Source organism: Macrobrachium rosenbergii, chromosome 37 (genome assembly GCF_040412425.1).
Source record: "Macrobrachium rosenbergii isolate ZJJX-2024 chromosome 37, ASM4041242v1, whole genome shotgun sequence".
NCBI classification, from domain to species: Eukaryota; Metazoa; Arthropoda; class Malacostraca; order Decapoda; family Palaemonidae; genus Macrobrachium; species Macrobrachium rosenbergii.
In genome coordinates this window covers 22,978,336-23,003,553 of record NC_089777.1, presented here as the reverse complement: position 1 = coordinate 23,003,553, position 25,218 = coordinate 22,978,336, and the positions used below count along the sequence as shown (strand labels likewise).

Below are 25,218 nucleotides of genomic sequence, written 5' to 3'. Positions count from 1 at the left end.
CTTTCCTGATAATTCACTGTTTTATAATTTAATAATCTGTCCTTTTCCCATTTTTACTGTAATTCTTTTCCTCATTCACTCCCCATAAAAAAAGCAGGTAAATTTACTCTAGTCCTTTTCCTCATTCACTCCCCATAAAAAAAAGCAGGTAAATTATGGTGAGTTCAGGTGGGGAAGATTGATCACTTGGCAAAAGTGTAAACCCATTTCTTGTACAATGTAGGCATTACTAAAGGTTGTTTGTAGCATCCCTTTGGCCCCTACCAGCACCCATTTACCCACTTTTAACCTTTTACTCTACCTCCATTCCTGCTTCCTTTCTTCCTGCTTGCTGGCCAACCTCCCCAACTCCCTCTTTTCATTGTCTTAATTGCTGAATGGCCAAGACTACACCAGTGATCGGCTTCTTAGCCAAATGTTCATTAATGAAGCAAATAACTCATTACCTGTTTATGTCCTGCTATGCATATATCTACAGGCAGTCCCTGGTTATCGTTGGGGTTCTGTTCCCGATAGCGTGATGATGACCGAAAATCGCTGATAACCGAAAATTGGCGATAATAGCGCTGATCCCTGGTTATCAGCACCGATGAACAGGGATTGGTGCCAATAACTGGGAATCGGTGCTGATAACCGGAGAGCGGCACCGAAAATCCAGTTATCGTCGTTGCTAGATGAGCGCTGTAAAACCGGATAGCCAATAACCAAGGCTGCCGATAACCGGGGACTGCCTGTATTATTTCCCAACTGTCTTTCATCTTGTGTTTTGCTTCCTTTCCAGTTGCCCTAAGCTTTGTTTTGCTTATGTTGATTTTCAGTAATTTCCATTACATTTCCATTTTTTTAAAACATTTCTACGAACATTTTTATTGAATATGCCGTTGACACTGTCATCTGCGTATAGCAATTTGGAGGGGCATCTTTTGTGCTTTATGGCTTCCTCTATCACTATGATAAACAGCAAGTGGCTGAGGCCCAATTCATGATGGACATCAACAGTTATATTTAATTCTTCCAGTAAACCTGCCACTGTCTTTACTTTAGGTCCTGTGTTGTGGAACAGTATCATCACTACTTCAGTAAATCTTTTTGGTATCTTCTGGCATTGCAATTCCCATCTAATTGATTGTCTCATATGCATTCTTAAGCTCTGAAATATTTTTTAAAGTGTTGTTTTTTTTTGCATGGTATGTTACCTAGCTGCATCAGCTGATGGGCGGCCTCTCAGGTCCAGAACAAAATTAACAATTCTTGATTTTAACATTTTTTCTCTTAACACATTCTTTTATATTTTCATAGCAGGCTCAGACTGTCATATTCCTTTAGAACTTCCACATTGCAGTTCATCCCTTTGTCCTTTGCATATTAGGTCATGCCATCTTTTTCCACCCATTTGGTTTCATTTCTTTCTGTCAGATTTTCATACATTATGGTCAGCTCAACAGATTACTGACTCACCATCTGCTTTTAGTCAGTTGTTTGTTAGTCATGGTCTTAGGGCTTTTTCACTTTCATCTTCCAAAGGGGCCTTCAACTTCTTCAAGTGTTATACTTAACTATTATGTCTTCTGTCATCCAAATGCCCTCAAATGATTTGTTTTCCATTGAAATTTGAACCTATGTTTTCATAAGTGGATTTTCTCTTGCAAGGCCCACTTTGGCTATCCCTAACTAACTAGAAAAACAAAATCCTATCAGGTAGGCGTATGAGTCATGCAACATGAGATGGCCTACCTCGTCCACTGTGTTCTCGACTGCATTCGCAACTAAGTATCAATGTGTGTTCTCTTGTTATATGCTGAGGGTTTTCTTTGTGCTTACTACGTGTGCATGAATTTTTTGTGTTACTGCTGCAAGGTCACAGCCTTCCCTAACTAGTGTTCTTCACATAGCCCAGTGCTTGTAGAAATTGTGAGATTTCAAGGGGCAGAGGTCATAGTGAGGGTGTGCTCCCTTTGTTTCTGGGCCCCTGTGGGTGGTCGTTGGCTACCTTGGAGCCTGAATTTCGGTGTTGAGTGGGTAAGGGCAAACCATGTGGCAAACTTATGTCCCCAATAGCAGTAGATCCACACTGTGTGTGCATCTCCTGTTGAGGAAAGAATGTTTGAGAGAGGCCAAGTGTGAGGAATGTGTGGGGTGGCAAATCCCTCAGTGGGCCTTGTATGAGAAAAGGTGTCACAGGAAGTGCAGAAACTCATCAAGGAACCAACTCTCAGCCATTCTCCCTTGCTGCATGTGATTCTCCCTTCACCAAGGCCTCCTCCTCCATTGACGTCCCCTGCAGTTTTGACTGTTCCTCCTGCGGAAGCTACTGAGGAACAAGTTCCGGAAGAAATGGTAAAGAAGGTGCTGGACTTCTGGTGAAGAAGGGCCAGACAAGTCAGTTAAAAGCGTTAGGTAAATCACCCCCTCTCGTGTGGTGGGATAGTGTTAAGTGAAAGTTAGTGACGTGAGACTGAGTGTACCTTTCGGGCAACTCTGATACCACCAGGGCAGGCCCTGGCTTCATTTATGAATGCACAAGTTTGTATTCCCATAGCTCTCATAAAGCAATTTACCCTTTATAGCCCCTCGTAATTCTGATCTTTTCGATCGTAAGGGTTTGAGTGGTAGCAAATGGGCTGATTCACATTATGGATGAGGTAGGCTGTCTTAGGTTGAATCACTCATAGACCTAAACAGTAAGATTTTGTTTGTCTAGTTAGGAACAGATGAAATGCACCTTGTGTGAGAAACTCAGTTTATGAAAGCCAAAGTTTGTATCTTAGAAAAAATGCAAATTATTTCAAAATTTGGTATAATTACTCTTGTTCATGTTTTCAGAACGCTGCCTAAATTGTTCTAAGATCTCTCTCTCTCTTCAGCTTTGAATTTTTCCATTTTCATCTTAAAATATAATTTTTACCTTTTACACCTTTACCTTTTTTCAGATCTTTATCCTGAATATTTTCCCTTTTCCATGTGTTCTTTTGAACGCCTCCTCATTGTTACTGATACCTGCATTTTAGCTTCAATCTTGTTCCTTGCTTGCCCTCTGCAAAATTTGAAGGCTCTCTTCTTCAGTTTAATTGCTTTTTTTTAAGTCTTAATTACTCCACTGTCTTTTATTCAGCAGTTTAGATGGAGTACTTTTGGTGAATTTGCTGACACTTTTTTTTAATAGTCCTTTTGGACCTGTTCACTTTTCAATGTCTATACTATATTCATTTCTCTTATTTTTATATTCATATTTATTTGTTGTGCTTTTATCACTCCTACCATTTCATCTTTGACTAACATGCCTGTCCTATTGTGTCTCGTCTCACTCTGGTTGACCAGATTTTATATTTCTCTGCGGTTTTGAGCCAACTCCTTTTATTATCTTTTCTCATGTGCACAATGAATATGTCTCCACCACTACCTTACACTTTCCTGTCATAGTGCCACTGTTTATTGTGATTATTTTTTTACTGATCTTGAGTGTTGTATTTTCAGGTTGTGTAAATTAGATCATATAATTTTAAAAATTATTTTTGTTTTTTATTTATCCTACTTTGAAGGACTACAGAAGATCATGCATGAGTTTTTGCTTTGAGCCGTCATTTAGTTGTTTAATGCAACTAATAAAGAGTGACAGAGTGACAAGTTACGGTAATAGATCTTATGAAGGAATTTTGTCAGAATTTTTAACATTTTTGGTTTACCCAATTTTTTAGGAGCAGTAACTTGAAAATTAATGTAATTCTTATATATGTGAAAATACTGTACATAGGTATACTGTATAGTGGAAACGTAAATCCAAATAGATTACGGAAAATTCACTAATTTGTCGATTTTTTCGTAGAGCAATGTATTTGCTAGTTGCTGTATTTTCATGTTATTTTTGTGACTAAATAAGTTTTGTACGATAAAAAAAATGATGCACTAATTTTCAAATATTAATATTAATGCAAGTAGCAAAATATCAATAAAATTATTTTTCTTCCTTTAAATATTTAGGTAAAGTATTTGACTTTACTTGTGAATCCCCAGTGTTTCCCCTATCTACTGTAAAAAGAAGACGGGATGGCTTCAATATATGAGAGAAAATGGCTGTGCCTGAATATAGGGGGAACTTGATTAGTTTTCACACGTAGTTGTAAGCCATATATTTTTAAGGGTAATGCTGTAAGATGACTTTGAAATGATATTAAAGTGTTTTGGGATGATGGTTTAAGTTACATTTGGTGTAGGATGATAGTTTAAGGTATATTTGGTGTTTGAACTGTTAAAATAGGCAGTTATATGCATTTTAGTTTAAGGTATATTTGGTGTTTGAACTATTAAAATAGGCAGTTACGTGTTTTTAGAGGGGATAACAACTTAATGCGGATTTTCGCTTTGCACAGGTGTTTATGGTCCCTAACCCCCCCCCCCTGAATACTGGGGGTCAACTGTACATGTACAGTATGCATATGTACGTATGTGTTATACTATAAAATACACAAATTTTAACGAGGTACGAAAAAGGTTTATATGATAACTGAGAAAACAGAATTACCATCCTAGTCTTAGTGTTTTGGTTTGTAAACAAAACATCTGAAGCGATATGTTTACATGTTAGCAACTTACCTATGTGTTACATTGATTTTGACAGTGTTATTAAAGGACACAAATGTAAAAAATTCTTTAGAGCTTTTAATGAAGATGGCTTAAGTAAGTTTTTGTCTGTGTGTATTTGGTGATATGAAAATTTGTAGTATTTTCATGTGGTGTTTAAAAACAAGGCTATTTTCTTCTACTTTATGGCATCTATGCTTCCCCGCTTTCTCCTTTTCAAAGTCTCCAGGTTCACAGGTATACAGAGATGCTATTAGAAGAGAAGATGTGAACAGCACTTTTTAAACATATGTTGTGGAAAAAGCATCCTGTAGATTTGCAGATCATTGACAGATTGTTAACGATACCAGATACACATAGACGAAAACTTCTTGAACCTAATTTAATTCAGAACTCAGAATTTTAACTTTTATAAAAAGTTTTAAATTCAGTTACCGGTAGTTTTTGAATAACAATGCCAAAAATAATTTAATAGGAGTAGGTATGTTGTTAAAAGATGTAAACAAATGCTATTGAATTTTTTTTTTTTTTTTGCTACGCATAGACAAAAACTTCTTGAACCTAATTTAATCCAGAACTCAGAATTTTAACTTTTATGAAAACAGTTTTAAATGCAGTTAGTTTTTGAATAACAATGCCAAAAATAATTTAATAAGAGTAGGTATGCTGTTAAAAGATGTAAGCAAATGCTATTGAAATTTTTTTTTTTTTGCTCTTCATACTATTATGGTAATTCTGATGTTTTATCAATATTTTACTAATCTTATCTTGTACCTCTTTTTAAAATTCTGATCAGTTGTGTTCTGAAGAGGAAGGAAGGTTGTACCTTCGAGAGCTAAATAAGCTCCTTGATGTTTTGTGACTTTTACTTAATGTGTGCTTATATATTAAGATATGCCATCATGACCAGTCATAAAGGGAAATATTGACTGTCAAAGAAAATTTCTTATTTATGAAATAGAATCGTGGTCAGTTTTTGTAACACACCCCATCAACGCAAAGGCAGTTGTGCACACAGTATTTCACAAGAATATCGAATATTGTAAAACAGTGTTTTTATAAAACAAAAGTTTGCAGTACTTGTCAACTAATCTTAAGATGCCTTATTTCTGTTAGGATATCAGAGTCCTCCTAGTCTGTTGTAACAGGAATAAAGACATCCCCACCGCATATGCTCAGTTCCTCATTTGATGTTATATATTATCCCTATTCACTTTTGCCAAAAAGAATCTAAGAGGATGATTGTGGGGATGGGAGAAGAGCCATTACATTGTAGTTAATGGGCTTGCATTGAAAAATATAGTTTGTGCTAAAAAACATTACAAACTCATTAATCATAAGATGCCAGGATCACAAATTGGATAGGAGGAGGAAAGCATACCCACTCCAAAGTGTGCTAGATACTGTAGAATGAGGAAAGAAGGTGTAATTTGTCGGAATTCAGTCTTCTAAAGTAGGAGGGTCAGTTGTGGATTGAAGGTTTGGAATCCATAGTACCAAGTTCAGATGCCCATGGTGCTAAAACAATGGTTAGTGCTTCGTAGAGAAATGGATCAGAAAGCCTGAGTACTCGACAGTCCCAGGAGGTGTGAGATCCTATTCCAATAGCACCATGTCTCAGTTTAGTGCAAAATTAGATCAAAGGCAGGAAGGAGGTTTCTCACTGTGACAGTTGTCCCCACAGAAGACATTAGAAGTTTGTAAGTTATGTCTCATATAAAATAAGAAGAAAGTGTTGGGTTGTACTTACAGGTTCTTGCCTGAAGGAAAACTAGCTCCAAATTATGTTTGAAAGCTATTGAATATTGAAGTTAAGAGTGTAGTCCTGGAGACTGGAGTTCTTGTAATGCCTTTATTAAGAAAAAGCTTCAGTCACAAAAAGAGGGGAAGTAGCTGTCCACTGTCAGTGGACAAGAAAAATGACAATGAGGAACAGGCTGAAGGATCTGAAAAATTGTAATCGGTTGGGCACCGACTTTTATCTCATTCATTTCCAAATACAGTACATTTGTAGACCTAGTAGTACCTCTCATTGAAGCAATAAAGTTGACCTCTTATGGAATTTCTGTAGATATCTTCAAGCAGTCTGAGAATTGGCACTTTATAACTAACTTGTTGAGAGCTTCCCAGGAAGCCTATAGTATGCTTGAAGGCATGCTAAGAGGCAGTGACATAATTTATGGGTTTGTACAACAAACAACATTATGCATAGATTCCCAGTGCTTTCATCTTCAGTTGAAGTCAATTCTTTTTGTTGAATTTTCTTACTAATTAATGCCTGAAAGAATTTGGCTTATACTTATCATGAAGAATCTCATTTTGTGGAAAAAGCTCGTGAACTTAGTAAATTCTCAGTTGTGTGTTTACAAAATTTGCTAGTACTTTTAGGCAATGTTTCCAACTAAAATTTTTCCTACAAATTTTAATTATAAAGCAGAACAGTATGAAATTTTAACAGAATATACTCTGAAGTAATTTACTGAAAAGGAAGATGAAAGAAAGGCTTAACCAGAGCAAGGATTACATGTAAAGGTAAGTACAGTATATTTCTGCCTTCATCTGTAACTTGGCCTAATGCCCAAATTTTTTTGTTAAGAAAATATTAGTCACTAATTTACACAATACCATAAATATATGTTACTGTATTGGGCAAAGGGATTTTGATTAATATACGCTGGATAAAATCTGTTGCTGTTTATTGTAGTATTATAACAGTTTGCTGTAATAACTTTTCCTGTTCTTTATAGAGCAAGAAAAGTGACTTCATTTTAGTGTAGGTGCTTTTGTATTGGGGTACAAATACTCTACTGTACCCTGATAGTAATGTTCTGAGTGATAGTACATGATATGGTGCACTCAAATACAGTATAACTTCCTTAGTCATTTACTGTTGCCACTAGTGAATGAAGCTTGGTGATATTTTGTGGTACTTTCATTATTAATTATGGTTCTAAAAACTAGCAATTTTGTTACTTGAGTGATACCGGTACATTTATTCACATACAACAAGGTATAGTAAGGCAGGTAATAAAAATTGTAGATGTTGGAGAAGTTACTGATGAGGCCAGGCTGAGATGACTTAATTTATAAGGAACTATGTTAATTTTCATTCCCATTATTCAAACATTATTCACTTCACAGTATGTATATTTTTGCTACCTTGTATTTGGTAAAAATTCTTCCAGTGCACAAACTTGTTTACAGTAAATTACAATACTATTTTTTCTCAAAACAGGTATAATATAGAAACAGAAAAATAAAAGTGATAAAATTCTCATTATATAGTTTCTACAAAAAACTAGGCTTGTTCTTTATATTGATCATTTCACTTCTTTTTTACTTCTCTGCACTGAGTACACCCACAGTAAGTTAATAACTGTCTAATTAATAGTTATAAACAGTGCCAGTTATGTCTGTTTCTATTGGTTTTTAATCCACAGGCAGCGATTAGTTATTAATGTTACCAGATATTGAATAAAATCCTTTTAAGTTCTTAAGAGTGTTTTTTAATTCTAACCTCATTTTCTTTTTAGGAGGAGGGTACTGAATGAATGTCTAGTTGATAATGGATTGTTCTGTTAGAAATTAAAATGGGAGGAAGTCATCACAATCATTAAACTATAGTTTGCATACTGTATGTATGCACACTAAGATAATACATTACAGATAATATTCACAACTGCTAACAGTTTTCATACTCCAGAAATGTACTAAAAGGAAGGATAGATTAAAGTAATTATCATCATTGCAAATACCATTCAAGCCACCTTATGTTTCAAGTCAAACAACCCTAGGAAAACATCATTACAGTACTCTACAGTTTCATGGGTAGAAGTAAGAAGACAGTCTATAACTTAATGATTATATATATGAAAAATAGGATCTAATCGTGTGTATTTTCTCTCCAAGGTATTTCTTTACTATTTGCATAATTTTTAGAGCTGAAGAGATTTTGCTGTAGTCAAAGCATCCATCAACTCAATGCAGTTTCAACAAAAGCATTTGTTGTAAGAAAGTACTTTCATAAAAAATAGAGACTTTTCTTGGAAACTAATGTATTTTAATTGAAATTTAGACAAAATTACCAAATATCAAATGTTGAAAAACTGCAGAAGCAAATTTTGTCAAATATTGTAGTTGAAAATTAGTACACTTCAAGCAAATGAAGGTGACATGAAAGGCTGGTAAGTTTCAGACAACCTGGCTTGGTACTTGAGGTAAATTGATATTGAGAGGAGAATAATTCAGGTTCCACTCATTCGCTGTATTGAAAAAAAAAAAGATTATCGAACAGCAAAAAACATAAAAGAAAGGGTTACCGTTTCTACCACTGATGAAACTTTGTTACAGTGAACATGGCTTTTGCTGTTTTGACACGGTTTATGCAATGAAAGGTAGCCATGTGGATGTGCTACTTAGTGCAGAAAACTGATTTTGTAATGTTCAAAATTGTGAACTGATTGTCAAATGTACATTTATATAGAAATTTCTTTAATACGTAGTCAAGAGTTTATGCTAAGGATCACAGGAGGCGCTCTTCCTATGAGACTTCTATTTATTATTTTTGGTCTTCCACCAACAGCACTACTAATATTGTTCATGTGTCCTTTTTATTGTAAAAAAATTGAAGACGTTTACTTGGCTTGAAACTTTTGTACAGATCAGAAACAAATGAGAACTAAAGATAATTGGAAGAAATGGTTTTGGAAGTGAATTATTTAGTAACTAACCTGATATATGTGTGGCTAATGCTATGATGTAGCTTCGTTGCCCCAATACAAGTGATTCAGATATTCTCATATATTTTACAATATATTTTTCTGGCAAGTCAGTCAGCCGCTGGAGGTAAATAGAGATAAGAATAGAGAATGGATAAACTTTTACACAGAAGAAAGTCGTATATTAAAAACTAGCCTCTCTAGTCTACGTGATAATGGATTAACGGTGTGCAGTTGAAGCTCTACGCGCTCCAGTGGTTCCTTATGTCATGTTAATATTTGTCAGTTACCCAATCAACCATTTTTTTTCCTTGTTTATTTGATCCAGACAAGTGTCATATTTAAAGATCAGCCAGCCCAAGTAGTTTGCACCTGAATGAGGAGATAAATTAGAACAAGACAGCAATGAAGAACTTAAATTGGTAGGCGAGAATTTAAAAAGATAACGATGAAAAGTAGAAGGAATGAAGCAGCAGGTATTTTTCCATGAACCTGTATTATTGCCCACAAGACATTTATCAGTGGACATTGGTTGGTTTGCACTGTAAGCATTACTTAAGGTTCTCTGCAGCATCCCTTCAGCCTCTAACTGCAACCCCTCTCATTCCTTTTACTGTACCTCCTTTCATATTCTTTTCTTCCATCTTACTTTCCACCGTCTCCTAACAGTTGATTCTTAGTGCAACTGCAAGGTTTTCCTCCTGTTGCACTTTTCAAACCTTGTACTGTCAATTTCTGTTTCAGCGCTGAATGACCTCATAGGTCCCAGTGTTTGGTTTTTGGCCTAAATTCTATATGCAGTTCAGTTCAGTTCAACTGCTTGGTTAGTTCAGATTAAACTTGCCTTTCTCAAGCGTGGGCTCTTACCAATAGGGAGCCAACAATGACTGTAAAGTTTTAAAGGGAGTAAGAAGCCTGGTGTGCTCCTATGGACTATGACCCGCCAACCAAAATGCAGTATTCACTGTAGGTAATTCATCTTAATCAGGTAATGGTAATGATTCTAACATTTGAGATAGTGTGTCCAATGTCCAGTACATTGCAATGAATAAATATAGCGTTAGTTTCTTTTTATCATGTTAATACTTTAATTGACAATGGCAAACTTGTGAGATGCAGTTCAGTATTTGTAAGAAGCCTATTAGGGTCATGCTGACAAGTCAAATGAGTCTTGATGTGACATTTGAAACTATAAGGCTCATTTCATCCTGAGGTCATAATTTCTCAGTATATGAAAATCATTGACTTTTCCTCCCAAAAATAGATATCACAATGTGATTACAGTTAATCGTTTCTTGAGGCTTGTCCTGTACACGTGCTGAAAAATCAGCAAAACACGACAGAACTTGTACCTTTAATTAAAACCAAATGTTACATTTGTGGTTATGACAGGTAACAAGGAATTTAATTTAATGAATATGGTAGTTTTGCAGTTGTTATGGATGTTCAGTGAGAAAATATGTTCTGGCAGACTAAACAAAAAGGTCATTAAATTGTAAACTCAGGTTTTATAAAATGGAATACCTTTTGTAAAAGAAAAAATGTAAGTGGAAATTAGTATACATGTTATAAATGTCAGTTAATAGACAAGAAAATCCTTTATCAATAGGATGTCTTACTCGGTCGGGTAGCGCATATTAAGATGGAGGAAAACCTTTGGATGTTATTTGGAAGATTAATAGAAACTGGCCTCCACTTTCCTTAAATGTATGAAAATTTATCTTTAATGGTCTATCTATCACTTCCTGAGCTGTGCTTTGTAATTATCAGGCACCAAGCCTTTTAGAGGTGAAAGTTCTTGGATGTTACAGAGGCGCGGAAAGATATTTCAAGGATGATGAGACACGTGATTTTATGCTAATTATCCCAGTTAGATGAATCCATACGAACTATGATAATGTTCAGCTAAAATTACATGTTACAGCTCTTAATATTTATTAATGCTACAAAATCCCAAGCTCAGTCAAAAATAACGATGTTGTGCTTTTTAAACATTAGTGTTTTTATTAATGCAGCATGAAAGGTGGAGTAGATTCATGGTATGGGAATATTTTCGCTAATAAGCAGCAGAGGCAAGGGACAGGCTTTTTTCTGGATTGTTTTATGAACCTAAAATTAGACCAAATGAAAGCAAAGACAACAAGAAGAAGAAGACTACATTGGCCTTACCGAAGACCATGCAAGCAAGACACGAGAGTCAGATCAGACTATGAAACGAACTTGAAGTAGATTTGATTCAAAAGACTGTCAATAGATGGCTCTGTTGCTAGTGGTGTCAGGAATTTAGTTAAGGTTTATTACCAATTGAAGTGACTGAAACATTGCATTTGTTTCGTATTTCACTTGCATTAAATGAGAACTATCATGTGTAAATGAAAGTTTACAGTACATAGTGATTTATACAAAATAATTAGGCTTGCATGAATATGGAATGTCTCCATATACCAGAGCGCATATACTCGACAAATTGCGTGTTCGCCGTGTTGTAATTTTTTAAACTAGTTTACACTTACAGGAAATACTACGTAACCTCAAATTGGCATATCGAATTCATTTCCTTATGTTAATAGAACACATTTTAACAAACGGGAATTTATCATTTTATTCTATATGCGTTTTTGAATGCTATTTAAATATAGTTAGATTAAAGCATTCTGCAGTTCATGTGTAACAATGATAGAGTATAACAATTCTAAACAACCAATAGTTATGTGGTCACGTTTGCTTTTCTTTCTGGTTCTTTGAGAGTAGTTTCGCTCAATAACACGCTTTATTTATAATAGATTTTGTAAAACCATTATTGATGACAATTCATTTTGAAAAGATTTTGGTGAAAAGGAGAAATGTCTGTTACTGAAGAAAGATAGAAAAGTAGTAAAGTCTTCATTGTAAATGAAGGTAATGCGAATAGATCTATGGACCATGAAAGATAAAAAAAAAAAAATAAAAAAGGGACCGTAAGAGATGAAATCAAGGATTGCCCGACAAGTTTCCCATTTTAGTGAAATTTCTCAGCATTTTCTAGTTTTAGTTCATCATAATGCAAACAGATGGCGTAATTCAGTCCTTACGTTGTGTGACCGAAAATTCAATTCTTTGGTTTTCTTCTACTGTTTGTGTTCTGTTGATGTTTGGCCGCCCCTTGCAAACAGCCATTTGAACTATATTATCGACAATGTTAATGTGACATGACATAGTGTCAGCTTGAAAGGGAATATTCTCACGTTCCTCACGTGGAAGTGGAACTAGACAGTTTGGTTTTGTTGATAAACAGAATACTTTTTGAGTGAAGTTTTTGGCAGACCTGGTGTGGACGTCGGCAAAATGGCAGTGCAGGTGTGCTCTTCAAATCGCGTGAGGAATTTGAGAGGTTCGTAAAGGTTGCCACAGTTTATAATTGATACTCGTGTGTTTAAGTCATTCCATTTTGTACGTTGGAAGGCAAAAGCAAAACTATATTCTAAACCACCGTCGCGTTTTGGATTTGAAAATAGGCCTATATTTTTCCGAGACCTAGGCCTAGTCCTATTCTGGAAGGGAAATGTCAGTGGGATTGGCATGGATTTCATTCGTTGCCCCTTTCCCCTTACCCGAAAATCCCCCCCCCCTCTCACACTGTGGCCCCCCAGATTGTGGGTGAGCAGACGTCCCGTATTTGACAGATTGTCCCATATTTATGACATTTGTCCCTTGTCCCGTGTCGACCCTCCCCAGGGCACCTTTTGTCCCGTATTTTCAATATTTGAAAAAAAAAATACATTATAATATCCTTTAAAGCTGCAAAACATGTTTGATTGCAGTATTGTAATGCTTTGACACATGTAACGAACAGCTGTTTGTAACGAAACCTACAATGAACGCACTTTAAAACAAAAGTCAGTGAAGTAGGGGTAGATCTGGACCCGGCTGAGAAGGACTTCGCGCTGCGTCACTGCGTGCCTAACTTCACCTAAGTTGTGTCTCTGTGTTGTTCAACTATTACTACCTCTCCAATTTAGGTGTCCCTTATTTCAATTTTCAAAATCTGGTCACCCTGGCTCTGCCCTCCGGATCTCGAGGTAAAGGAAGCCACCTTTTACCAAGAGTTCTCTATAACGCTGCACATATGCAATAGCATTCTAGGGGTCCTGGTCGTTACGGCCGTGAGTCACTTACGGCCATAATATCCAAAACAATGTAAGACGTTATGTTTATGGTATTTACCGTTATTATTTTATGTTTTCGTACATCCCCAGGGGCTGGTACTAAACACGGCGTCCGTTTTGCATGTAAACGTGCTTACGGCCGAAACGACCTGAATGCCATTCTAGGATGGCCAGCCTACAAAAACAGAATCAGTTTTGAGGTTAATTACAGGTTAATTACAGTCGACCAACAAAAAATAACGGTAAATTATTGATAGACTAAGCAACCAAAATGTTCTAGGAAAAATAAATTTTAAAGGAAATATCCAATGCTGAGTTAATGCTTAGTTCTACCAATTTGTAGCCAAGTACATGACTCCATGTAGGCTATTTTACTATTAATGTTTTGTTTATTTTTATGTCTTTTGTTGATGTTTATATTTACCTTTTTTTTTTTTTTTTTATGTCAACCCCCCAAGGAACTAGTACTAAACACGGCACCCATTTGGCTTGTAAACTGGTAGTTACCGAAAGGGGGGCATGGTAGGCTAGTAGTCATTAATTGTACTGAAAACGGACATCATCTTATGTAAGGTTAAGCATAGGCAACTCTGGTAAGCTTGTGTTCCTTCTGAAATGCCTGCTACAGGAGGTAAACGGTAGCCTAGGTCAGTCCACTTGACTCCTTCCTTCTATGTTGTCTCCCTATGGGGTAAGTCCCAGTATAGGTTAGGCCTATGGAATAAGGTTCATGTGTGTAGCCTGGGCCATGACGGACCTCAGACTGGCAGTTAGTGTGTACTGTAAGGGAACTAGATAATATTGCAGAATACTGCTTTGCCTGATTCCTACCAGTCATCGACTGAAATTGCCTTCTTTTGTTTGTTTTTATATATGCCTTGTTTTAATAATACTGACTGTCTTTTGTTTTATGATTTTATGTTTATCCCTAAGGGGCTGATACCGAATATGGCCCCAGTTTTGCTTGCAAACTGGCAGTTACCCAGCTAGAGGGCTGCGGTAATACTGTAGTCTGCAATTTTTTTGGGAACTATGTAATACTGTTGTGGCGTAGCTGTTATAGCCTACTAGGATCGACGCTTTATACGTTGAGTAAGGATGTCAGTGGTAGTATTGACACCTTATTTTAAAAAACTGCGGTAAATTTAGTCCCGCTCTTAGTTTTGCTTGAGTGATGCCAACAGTCTCACCAACCATTCAGCTCATTGTTGAACGAAAAAGATGCCAGATATATCTTGAACATCGGTAAAAAAATGGCAAAATTGTAAACTTTCCTTCTGCTAGGGGTTGGGCCAGGGAAACTGCTTGTCTATCCTGAAGTTGTGCAAAGGTCGAAGATTTTTATAAATATTTGTTTTTATTGTTTGGAGATAATGGCTTCATTTGATGATGATGCTGATTCATTACTATCAAGTAGTGATTTTGAGAAAGACAACAGTGATAGTAATATTGGTGTTTAGTTTAGTGTGCATATGATGGTTATAATACATACAGTATACACTTGTATACCCAGTTCCATTTTTCAAATATTTTCACTAGCTTGCTCATCTTTCTGTCTCTTGCTATTAAATTAGCTGTCAGCAATTTATGTTGTTACCTTAGAAAAAGTCTCGTTAGTAAATGTTTTGATTATTAGACAACCCAAACAAATTTGAATTCCCCCAACTCAAGTCTATTAATAATGTATATAACCATTTCTGTACATGGTGTTATGAAAGTCATTTGTATTTTCTTCCAAGCACCTGAAGGCTCTAATTATGTCTATGTAGCCAGGTATCTATTGCATTTCCATTAAAAGTGTAACTGTGTCAGGTGAAAGTACCAAGTCCAGTAAAGCATTTCATGTGCCATTTCTTGGCTTGATGAAAGTATGTTCATCACATGTTAGCTCTTGTGATTTTTACACAAACACACACACACACACCTGACTTGTTTAATGAACTATATAAATATTGCATCGTATCTTATGTTATTGTGAATTTTTGTTAAACTACTTGTTTTATGTGATGCCTTTTGGGTAAATCTCTTTAATTTGAATGCTAAGTGTAAAGCACAGTTATGTTTAGGCATAGGAACAATATGGAATTCCTGTAAGCTGTGAGATCTCCAAAAGGTTAAAGTATACCTGTACTGTAGGGTCTTTGCTACTTGTCACTATTCCAGACCCCTATAACAAAGGCTAGTGTATGTCTGTATGTCTTGAGGGAGCACAAGAATGAACACAAGGCAGGTGTGAATGCTGCAGTATGTGAGGGTTCTGATACACTGCTGATGGGTCTGATACAAAGGCATGTGAAGTGGCTGATGGTATGGAATTTTTACAGCACAGGGTGTTGATGTATGATTCAGCAGTTAAATCATGAATGTTGCAGTTATTTTTGTGTTTTTTTTTATGTGAAGCCACCCTGTATGGGGAAATTACTTTCTTTTGAAAGGAATGTGTGTTTACGGCATATAGTATGTTGCTTCCTTCTGCTGTCATCCATGTATGCATCGTAACTTTAATCTAATGATAAATTTATAGATTGGTTTTTGTAAATATTCTGCTTTGTGTGGTAGGATTTGTGTGAAAACTACAAATGTGTGGAAGTACCCCTTTAAATACGTTAAGGCTTAATTTTCTTTCAGACCAGCTGCCATGATACAGTACTGTATATTTTATAATTGGTGTAATATAAGTTAGAAGGTACAGTTATTCCCTGTTATCCTTTGTAATAGATTCCAAGACCCACCAAGGATTCCTGAAACCGCGGATAATAGCGAATACCTTATATAACAAAGTACTGCATATTTGCGAATCATACAACCAGTTTATGTTCGTTTAAACCCCAGTGCCTCTTATAAGAATTATTGGTCATGATACAGAATAGAAAATATATGTACTGTATATAAAAATGGATGTATGTGTGTGTGCGCCACAATGACTCTGAAATGCACTGAGCAGTTTCAACCAAACTTGGTATACATATGACTTGCTATCTAGAAGTCAGCACTGTGGGGTAAGACATCACTACCACCAAAGGGCACGGGGGGAGGGAGGCTTCCATGAAACGAGGCTGGTTGTGCCTGTAGATTTAGTAACTTTACGAATTTATCATACCTAATTTCGGTATACATATGACTTACTATCTGAAATAGAATGCTGTGGGGGTAAGACATCAGTGGTACCGAAGGGGGTGGGTGTAGGGAAGGGGGTGACAGAGAGTGAGAGGGAAAGAAAGTGAGAGAGAGAGAGTAGAGGGGCTGTTAGGGAGAAGAAAGAGAGGGAGAGAGAGAGAGAGAGTAGATGGGGTGTTCTGGGAGAATAGAGAGTAGATGGGGTGTTCTGGGAGAATAGAGAGTAGATGGGGTGTTTTGGGAGAAGAGAGAGAGTAGATGGGGTGTTTGGGAGGAGAGAGAGAGTAGAGGGAGTGTTAGGGAGAAGAAAGAGGGGAAAGAGACAGGGAGGGATGGAGAGAGTGAGAGAAAGAATGATAATTAGTCATATTAGTTAGAAGGTACAGTTATTGCCTGTTATCATTTGTAATAGCTTCCAATACCTCCCCAAGGATTTCTGAAACTGCGGATAATAGCGAATACCTTATATAACAAAGTACTGTACATTTGCCAATCGTGCAACTTATTTATGTTCATCTAAATCCCAGTGCCTCTTATAAGAATTATTGGTCATGCAGGATACAGAATAGTAAATCTATATATATATATAAATGGATGTATGTGTGTGTGTGTGTGTATGTGCCACAGTGACTCTGAAATGCATTGAGCAATTTGAACCAAACTTAGTATACATATGACTTACTAACTAGAAATCAGCACTGTGGGGGCTAAGACATGACTAGCACCAAAGGGCACCAAGTGGGGGAGGGGCCTTCCCTGAAACGGGGCTGGTTATGCCCGTAGAGTAACTTCATAAGTTTATCATACCTAATTCTAGAATACATATGACTTACTGTCTAGAAAAGAATACTGTGGGGGTAAGACATCAGTGGCACCAAAGGGGGTGGAGGTTGGGAGGGGGGTGACAGAGTGAGAGCGAGAGAGAGAGTACAGGGGTGTTAGGAAGAAGAAAGAGAGAGAGACAAAGAGGTCTGGAGAGAGAGAGAGAGAGAGAGAGAGAGAGAGAGAGAGAGAGAGAGAGAGAGAGAGAGAGAGAGGGACTGAGAGAGAGAGAGAGAATTTATCGGTTGTCATTCAGAGTTATCTCAGGCAGCGCTGGGTTGGTCAGCTAGTTATGATTATTTTGTATGGAGAGAGAGAGAGAGAGAGAGAGAGAGAGAGAGAGAGAGAGAGAGAGAGAGAGAGAGAGAGAGAGAGAGTAGAGGGGGTGTTAGGGAGAAAGAGAGCGAGAGAGTAGAGGGGGTGGGGGTTGTTCAGACTTATCCCGGGCAGTGGCGGGGTGGTCAGTTAGTATATATATGTGCATATATATACAGTATACATATATTTTATATGTATGTACATACATATACATTTGTGCCACCTACAAATATTAGTTACTTATCCAAGGTACAGCTGAGAAATATTGTGGTGAGTGCAACATTCCTGCAGGGTATTAAAGTTCCCAGCACCTCAAAGAATGGTGTTACTTCATGACCTTGTCTTGAAGAAGAAGGGAATGCATTCAGTTTTCTTGTCTCTCACTCCCCTTTTCCACCTCCCTTTCCCACATAATGTGCACCAAGTACAGCAGAGGTTCTAACCTCGGGAAATACCGAGCTACATAGAAAATGGCCTCTAATTATTCTCTCTCTTATTTACAGATGCTGACAAGTTGTTAAGAAGTTGGAGACCCTGTGGATCGTGCATCAAGCTGAATTATGTCTTTGATCTTGAATGAACTTTTGTGTGGACAAACTTCTGTGTACAGTACATAGTGAATGTGGGATGACCTTGTGTGAACATAGTGAATCTGTGACAAACATATGTGGAAATAGTACATCAGGGACAAATGTATGTGAACATAGTGAATCTGCAATTGGACTTTATTTGTACCTTTGTTGACTACAGTGATTATTTTGGAACACATGATTGTGAATCAAATATATTGGGTTTATAAATGACTAGTTTTGTGCAACATTTTGCATTGTATTCATATAATATTATGTATGGAAAATAAGAGTATGAAAACTTTAGTGTCTGGCATTTTAATTTTGAAATAGCTAATTCAGTGGAGTAGTTCATCATGAGAGAAACAAGATCCAGCAGAGGCAGAGGTGGATCTGCAAGAGGCAGAGGTGGATCTGTGAGAGGCAGAGGCGGATCTGTGAGAGGCAGAGGTGGATCTGTGAGGGGCAGAGGTGGATCTGCGAGAGGAACGACGAAGACTCCAGCGTCGGAGAAAAAAGCCAACAAAAAAAAAGAAAAACTTGAAACTGCCAAAAAGAATTCGGTGGCCAGAGGTGGGAGAATTGCTGTTGATCTTCCAAACAAAAGAGCAGAGTTGAAAAAACTTGATGATAAGACTCCACCGTTGGAGAAAAAAGCCAGCAAAAAGAAAGAAAAGAGACTTGAAACTGCCAATAAGAATTTGGTAGAAAGAGATGGGAGAATTGCTGTTGATCTTCCAGACAAAAAAATAGAGTTGAAAAAACTGGATGATAAGAATATTGGTAGTGGTGACATAAAATTTCATTCAGGTGAAGAAAGTGCGCAGTCATCTGTCACCCTAGACAAGGCGAATGACCAAAATAAACATCAAGTGGGTAATCAACATGCAGTGTCTTCAAAAAGAGGTTTGGTGAAAAATGAGAAAGAGCATGAGGCCAAGAAAGACAATTCTGATGTTATTGAAGATGAGGAGGTTTTGAGAATTATTGCAGACTTGGAGGAAGTTGTTAATGATTTCCCAGAGCTAAATGAGCTAAATGAGGCCAGTGGGACAAAGCGGTCAGATGTTGAGAAACCCTCTGAAGTTGAGCCAGAGAAGCCCTCGAATGTTAAGCCAGAGAAACCCTCTGATGTTAAGCCAGAGAAACACTCTGATGTTCAGCCAAGGAAACCCTGTGATGTGAAGTCAGAGAAATCCTGTGGTGTTAAGGTAAGGAAACTCTCTAATGTGAAGTCAGAGAAATCCTCTGGTGTTGAGCCACAGAAACCCTCTGATATTGAGCCAGAGAAACATTCTGATGTTAAGCCAGAGAAACCCTCTGATGTGAAGTCAGAGAAATCCTCTGGCATTGAGCCAAGGAAACCCTCTAATGTGAAGTCAGAGAAATCCTCTGGTGTTGAGCCAGAGATACCCTCTGATGTTGAGCCAGAGAAACACTCTGGTGTTGAGCCAGAGAAACCCTGTGATGTTGAGCCAGAGAAACATTTTGATGTTAAGCCAGAGAAACACTCTGGTGTTGAGCCAGAGAAACCCTCTGATGTTGAGCCAGAGAAACATTCTGATGTTAAGCCAGAGAAACACTCTGGTGTTGAGCCAGAGAAACACTCTGGTGTTGAGCTAGAGAAACCCTCTGATGTTGAGCCAGAGAAACCCTCTGATTTTGAGCCAGAGAAATCCTCTGATTTTGAGCCAGAGAAATCCTCTGTTGTTGAGCCAGGGAAACCCTCTGATGTTGAGCCAGAGAAGCCTGATGTTGAGGCAGGGAAACCCTCTGATGGTAAGCCAGAGAAACCTTCTGATGTTGAGGCAGAGAAATCTGATGTTGAGCCAAGGAAACCCTCTGATGTTGAGCCAGAGAAATCCTCTGATGTTGAGCCAGGGAAACCCTCTGATGTTGAGCCAGAGAAACCTTATGTTGAGCCAGGGAAACCCTCTGATATTAAGCCAGATAAACCCTCTGATGTTGAGCCAGGGAAACCTTCTGATATTGAGCCAGATAAATCCTCTGATGTTGAGACAAAATGTAATAAAGATCGTGGCAAAGAGATAAAAAACATTGTGAAAAGCTTAGAAAATGCCAAAAAAGAGGGAAAACCTTTGCAAGGTAAAGAGGTAAGATTTATTTGTAATGCATTGTATGTTTATGAATATAACTGATATGAAATGTTTACTATATTGAGTGGCTCTACTGTATTACAATCATTATTTTAACCGATGATTATTGTCGGTACCATACTAATGTATTAAAGTATCATTTGTATGAGAATGCAGGCTTTTGTATATTTTATAAGTGCGTCTTTGTTGCAAGGTGGTGGTTTTGAATCCTGTTAACAAGGTACTTCTGTGGCAGCAGGTGAGAGAGCTTGTGGTTTACCTGCCCAGTCACCAGTCAGGATACCCTCACTTGACTGTATGAAACTTAATTCTAGAAATTCTGTATTACATGCTTTTTGTTTTGTATGCTTGGTATTATATTATAGTTTGTTCTGTTGGAGGGAATGTGGAACAGTTTAGATCAGCTGGGTTTGTGTGTGTACAGGGCCACTTTTTTCCAAACTGTTGATCCTTATACTTTTTGTGTTCTTTGCAGATAAAGGTTTTTTGAAGGTATTTTTCCCTACAAGTTTGTGGATTTGTTGCCCTTCCATAAGCAGAAGTATGACTTGAAGTGAAAAAGGCCAAGAAGACTGTGTCGTTGTTAGGAGTAACAGTCATCACTTCTGTGCCTTGCGTTGTCTTTGCTGTGACTTCAGCTTTTGTTGGGACCACCTCTTGCTTTCTGAGCCAGGATGTTGACTATGGATGACCAACTCTGTTTGTATAATGTGACATGCTTTGCCTTGTAGAGGTGAACTTTCCCCATATGTTCATTGACCAGCCAGTGTTGCTTGCCACTCCTGCTCCTGTAGACCTATTTTGGAAGTTTCTGCCAGCATTCTTAGAGTTGCTAAAGGGTCTGTGGGTGACCCTGGGCCAGGCAGAACTGATTACCTATTGATGGCATTATTCTGATATTGCCAGACTACCTTTACCCCCGTTCTACTTAAGAAACATCGCCCACAAGTCCTTGGACACCACCTAAAGGTCAGTGGTGGCCTCTCAGTGAATTGTGTAATTGCACAAGCTCCATTGAACATGAAAAGCAATGTGTCTAAGGTTCGTGGGTTTGTAGAAAATTGGGAGAGAAAAGTTTGGATGGCCATATACTCTTCCCCTATCTCCTCTCAGGACCACAACAACATAAGGCCACTGTTCAGCTCTCCCAGTCTTCTTATGTAATTAAGTTTGTTGAAAGCTGTGTGAAAGAGCATATGTATGCAGTTTATGCATCAGTGTATAAGTACATTGTTTACTTATGTTTGTGCACAGTTCATGTGATATGTTGGTTCAGGGAAACTGATATTAATGTAGTAACATAGCTGCCATTAATTTGAGTTACAAATATAAATGATTGATTGTTGCTCCTAGTTAGAGATATAAGTTGAACAAAATATTTAATGTAGCTATATATTTTAAAGTATTTTGTCAAGTTGTATGTTTGGTTGGATGAATGAACAGTGCCAAGTCAGGACTGAGACGTGTATTGTGGAAGTCTGAAGCTGAGTACTCCTTTATCATTGTGAGCCCATGTCTCACATTCTAAAAGCTTTTCCCTGCTCGTTGTCAGACCTTTTCTCAGTATTTCATCCTCATCTAGATTTTCATTATTTTAAAAAGTTAGTAGTCTTTGATATTGACTGTTTCTGTATAGACCACAGTTCACACTTTGAAGGTTCCAAAGCCATTTCCACTTTTATAGGTATGGCTCATGTTTATTATGTACTGTCAGGCTGCAAATACTCAGCCAAAGCTGTTTCCAGTTTTAAGGGCATTGAAGGATATCATGATATATTTAATTCGCTCTTGATCACTGCTGCTTCTTGTAGCTACTAAATGACAGGCGTGTGGAGGACAGTCACCTGGTTTGCTTTCTTGCAGCAAGTTATCGTTTCTCATATAGCAAATAGCAACAGTCCCGATTGCAGTTGTCCTCAAGAGTTACAACATTGCTTTTATTGAAGTAACTTTTAACAGTGTAGGGACATTTGTTTAGTTGTGTGGATTATTGTATATAGCGTATTTGTTAGCATATATGTCTTTAAATTGATCACACTTGTTTGACCTGTCAGTATTTGATGAATATGCCACATGACCTAATCCCAGAATGTAGATCAACATTTGCAATTATCACTGTATGTGGCTGTCCAGTTTTCATCCAACAGTGAATAAAGTCATTTCAATGAATTTTGTCAGAATACATTGCTCAGATTTTCAGTTCATCCAGTTAAGAAGTTGTCGATTTAAAAAAAAAACTCCTTGGGCCAGCCCAGTGGGACTTAAGAATGTTAATTCACTGTTACCAGTGACTGACAGGTGTCTTCTTTTCAACCAGTACCTAGCCATCTTGTCTTAACTGAAACGTCTTTAGTAGAAGGGGAGCACCACACCCTGTCTTTTGCCCTTTTCACCCGAGTCTCAAAGTTCCTCGTTGGTTGAGTTGGTAGAGTTCTCAGCTAGCACTCTACTAGGCCTGAATCGAGTCTCCGGCCAGCCAATGAAGAATTAGAGGAATTTATTTTTGGTGATAGAAATTCATTTCTCACTATAATGTGGTTTGGGTTCTACAATAAGCTGTAGGTCCCGTTGCTAAGTAACCAATTGGTTCTTAGCCACGTAAAATAAGTCTAATCCTTCAGGCCAGCCCTAGGAGAGTTGTTAATCAGCTCAGTGGTCTGGTTAAACTAAGGTATACTGTACTTAACCTGAGTCTCAACAATCTGCTTTCAGCTCCAGGGTGTAGGCATTTGCTTGATTACAATTGGCCCAATTGAGATCATAACACAGACAAGGTGCATATTGTAGAAGTATGCTCAGTCTCGCTTGAGATTCTGAAATTAGGATAAGTGAAGAGCATCATTCCAGTGACAGCTTTGACAGTCACTGATATCAAGACTATGTAGATGCCAGAAGTCAAGATAGCAAAGCAGCAGGAGCTGTGTCGGCACACTCACTCATAGGGGATCAGCCTGTGTCAAGACAATGACCATATGGATATCAGGATCCAAGGTCTTGTGGCAGTAGCAACCGGGCATCCATTTTACATTGGAACTGTGCCATAATCAAAGCCAGTTGCGGGTTAGGAGTTGCAACCACGGCAACAACTGCAACTCTTCTACAGGATCAGACTGTCATTATGACTATGGCAACATGAGGAGCAGTTTGCTCGGACACAGTACTAAGTGGGGAAGTGACATGGCCACAAAGCTGTACCTGGGAAGGACCATTGTGGAAACTACGTCACCAGGACAATAGGATCTCTTCCTATGCTGCTTCCCTTTGTCTTACTCGGCTGCAGTTGAAGAGAGGGGACCAAAAGGCATTCATTTCCTGTTTGCTGCCATCTATCAATATGTATCCTTTACTGGACAGCACTGAATAGTATAGCAGTATTACATCCCTAAACCTCCAAAGTATCCCAGTGCTTGATTTGACGGCCTAGATTTCATAAATTAGATAATTAGTTTTACCTAATTAAGCCATTTCCTGCTCCTGCTGTTTCATCACAGCTGGTTTAAACAAACATACTTGAGTGCCACCTATGCACCACTTGGCAGTAGCAGCAGATCTGCTTTTTTGTTTTAACTTTTTCTGAATTTGAAATGTCTGGGACTTCGCAAAGCTGTATGCTCGGATGAGAAGTAGGAGTTTTTATTAGAAAAAATAATTGTTTTAATAAAGAATCACAAGCTTTTAATTTGCTTGAAACCTGATGTTTAGCAGTCACCTATCTTCTTATATGAAAGGTAACTTTACTCATAGTGTTTGGAGTATATAATGTAACAAGTTGGGAAATGATTAAAAACAAAAGTTTTGTGCGAGCAAACTTACTTGCTGCTTGTTAAAATTTAAGCATACTTAATCTGAATTTTGACTTTCATCATGGCATTTATAAACTTGATTCCTAAGATGATTTTTCAATACTTTATTTGAAATATACACATTTTGATTTTCCAATATATGCTAGCTCATTACTTTGCAGTGATTGTTTGAAATATGCTGTAGAGCAACTTAGGAAATACATTATTCACTTGGCATCAGAAAGTTTCGATAAATTTAGTAAGAGATGGAATGAGAAAATGACCTCTTGATGGACTGAGAAAATTACCTTACAAAAAATTTGTCATCCAGTTATAACAATTGTAGTCTTATTAATACCCCCATAGGGGGTTAGGGCCATCAGTGTAGGCATTACTTAAGGTCCTTTGCAGCTCTCTTCGGCCGCTAGCTGCAACCCCTTTTATTCATTTTACTGTGCATCCATTTATATTCTCTCTCTTCCATCTTACCTCCACCCTCTTGCAACAATTAACTTTTGGTGCAACTGCGAGGTTTTCTTCCTGTTCCACCTTTTGAACCTTTTTACTGTCAGTTTCCATTTCAGTGCTGAATGACCTTATAGGTTCCAGGGCTTTGCCTTGTTGTAAATCCTAATTTATATTCTATAGGCTCCAGTGCTTTACCTATGTTATAAGTACTATATTCTATTCCATTCTTATTAATACCAGGTACCTCTTTTGCTAATGTTTTGGAGTACATTTCATTTTATGTCCAGAAGTTGATTTGATTTACCATTTTATAGATATTGTCTTCAGATAGGGAGGATAAAAATGTGGTCATGTTTGCAAACAGTGTGGATTAATGTAACCATTTTAATTTGTGATTTGATAATGGACAAACATGCATGTTTCTTGTACAATTTTTTGAAATGTTTGAAGCTGAAGGATTCATATAGTTAGCTTTAATACCAAACTTTTAAGTGTACAGTATGGTAAAAAGTGGATGATGACTTGTACTCCTATTACATCTGAACTGTTGTGTGTTTGAAGTTATATTTAAGTGTAAGGACCTT

The 25,218-nt window shown here is 37.5% G+C and overlaps 1 protein-coding gene across 5 annotated transcripts in view; it reads left to right on the top strand.

Moving 5' to 3' along the window:
* The first annotated feature begins 12,386 nt into the window (after nucleotides 1-12,386).
* Nucleotides 12,387-25,218, top strand: part of LOC136825415 (micronuclear linker histone polyprotein-like) — a 51,297-nt gene continuing 38,465 nt past the window's right edge. For 4 of the 5 annotated variants that reach the window (XR_010849329.1, XM_067081797.1, XM_067081798.1 and 1 more), the window contains exon 1: nucleotides 12,404-12,666. The gene's annotated coding sequence lies outside the window, so the exon portion shown is untranslated. Of the gene's footprint in view, nucleotides 12,667-18,201; nucleotides 20,382-25,218 lie in introns of all 5 variants that reach the window. The other variant, XR_010849330.1, reaches the window with a different exon arrangement.